The sequence below is a fragment of the Lepidochelys kempii genome, chromosome 14, assembly GCF_965140265.1.
Source record: "Lepidochelys kempii isolate rLepKem1 chromosome 14, rLepKem1.hap2, whole genome shotgun sequence".
NCBI classification, from domain to species: domain Eukaryota; kingdom Metazoa; phylum Chordata; order Testudines; family Cheloniidae; genus Lepidochelys; species Lepidochelys kempii.
The window spans coordinates 38,671,860-38,674,500 of NC_133269.1; positions in this window are offsets into that span (position 1 = coordinate 38,671,860).

Here is a 2,641-nt window from a genome sequence, read left to right on the forward strand (position 1 = left end):
CCGGCACCAGAGGCTGCGATTTCTCTTTGCTGAGCTTTTCTCTCCCCTTTTGTGGGTCGTTGTTTTCTTTTGTCTCATAGGGAGCAGGATTGGACTCCAGCCACAGCTCCAACCTGTCTCACCTCATTTATTCTCTTTTCCCCTCAAAAGCACAGTTAGTACCATCCTTAAGGCAGCTAAAAGACTGTGAAGCAGGGATTTCCCCCCTATGGCAACAGATTCTATCCAGCTTGTTTTTACCATGAGAGGATGCCGTGCTAACTGCAGCCAAACCCCACTTCTCTGTTTAATGCTGGAGCGCCGAACGAGGGATTTGTTAACGTCTTACCCACCGCTGGGAATGAGACATCCCCATATCAACACCACAGCTCCTCGAACAGGGAGGAAACATCTCCATCAAGTTGCAGTGGGGGAGGTTTAGATTGGATATTAGGAAAAACTTTTTCACTAAGAGGGTGGTGAAACACTGGAATGCGTTACCTAGGGAGGTGGTAGAATCTCCTTCCTTAGAGGTTTTTAAGGTCAGGCTTGACAAAGCCCTGGCTGGGATGATTTAACTGGGAATTGGTCCTGCTTTGAGCAGGGGGTTGGACTAGATGACCTTCTGGGGTCCCTTCCAACCCTGATATTCTATGATTCTATGATTCCATTTTCAAATGTCGCTGGGAAAATTGATCCTTGTCGGGTTTAAACCCCAACCCCCCACGCTGTGAGAATGACTCAGCACAGTCAATTTTCTCCCAAACTGAGGGAATTTGGTATTATTCAGTAATTCCAGAGAGAAATAATCTGTGAAGGTCGAGGAGAATTTATAGCAGCATTTGATAATGAGGAAAAATCTGAGAAGATTTACACAAATTGGCTAAGTCGACAGGAAAAAGCAAAAATCAGAAAGGTTTTGTATCAAGTGGGTATTTAAAGGAAAAATAAGTGATCTTTATGCAGAGATTATATTAGTAATTCTTCAACAGAGAGAAAGTGATCAATATCTGAGTGGAGTGCAGTAAAAATGAGTAAGTGAATAAAAGGGAAAATGTGTACCACAATAATTGATTATGGGAGAGAAAAGGGGCAAGATTGGAGGATGTAATATGTTCCTATTCAATAATTCTATGGTAGAGCAGGAAAATTGGAGGGAATTTCTATCCACTTTACCCTCAAAATATTCCAGTAAAAGCATGTTCTGAATGGTGCAAAGTCGAGCGCTCTGAGGCAAGGCCAGAATCAAGGAATTTTGTTATGTGCACCTATATGGAGGTGATATGTGACACATTACCTTCATATCAGTGCACATAACAAAACTCATGTGGTGGGGGTGGGTCCGAGAATCAAGGATGTCTGGGCCTTGTTAATTCAGCCCCCTTGTGTCTGTGCATTATTATATAATCTTTAATGACAGGATCACAACTGCAGCGCTCATTAACACAGGACCCTGCCTCATTCAGGGTATGTCTATCTACACTGCAAAAATAAAACGAAACAAAAACACAAGCAAAAGAAGACACTGCAACAAGCCTCAGAGTGGGGGGTCAGCTGAATCTGGTTGTGGAGAGGGGCTTGGACTGTAGGGATAAAATTAGCAGAGCAGATGCAGGGGCTGGAGCCTGGGGTCTGAGATCCTCCCCACTTTCCAGGTTTCAGAGCCCCGACTCTGCCCAGCCCCGAAGGTCCCCAGGAAGGGGTGTTCTGTAAAGTCCAGCCCTGTCCTGGAACAGTCAGAGGAATGTTAAGGGTGTTCTCCCTTTAAGGAGTCAATGTGCAACAGTTTGTTACTTTTCCCCAGAGTCACTGAACAGTTCCATTTAAACACAGTGGCTGGATCGATCTCTTCCAGAATCCAATGAACCTTTGAAAAGGATTCTTCTGAGGATGGCCTTCAGACAAAAGTCTATTTCGAGCTGTGAGCCAGGCGACAGGCCCTCTGTTTTCAGGGCAGGGTCCTGCTTCTTTCTCCCCCGCCAGAGCTGGGTGTCTGCTAAAATGCAAAATGTTTAGCTCCTGCCCCCTCTGGTGAAATGGATGGGGTCACACCCCCTCTTTAGTTTGAGGGGGTCTGTTTACCTGAGATGCAAATACATTCTCATCGTCCTTCCAAGTCCTATGGCAGAAACTCCCAGGGCGATTTTTTTTTTTTTTACATTCATAATTGATGCAGCAAGCCCAGAGGTGCTTAGGCTTTGAACTGCCCAGCCCAGAGGTGCTTAGGCTATGAACGGCCAGGCCCAGAGGTGCTGTCTGGGGCCCACCCCTGGGAAGCCCTGGCACAAATTAAGCACTGGAAAAACGACATTCCTATGTCTAGGGTGAGGTGTCACACAGAGTCAGCGTCCCCGGGAAATGTGTCCCCTGCTGCTAGGGCTCTGGGCAGCCTCTCTAGGACCGGACCTCTCATCCCCTCGTTCTTGAGGATATTGGGGACCCTCTGGAACAATCCCCAATTTCCATTAGAAACGCCCCTTCTCCCCCCTCCCTGGGGTCTGGATGGATCCCTTCTGTCCAGTCACTAGCAGGGTGGCTTCCATGCACGATGCCCCGTTAATGTGGGGAGAAGCTGCAGGAGCCCGGGGAGATGGGTCCCCAGGGGGCAGGGTCCGGGGCAGGGGGGCTGCAGCGCGGATGGTTGATCGCTAGGACCCAGGAG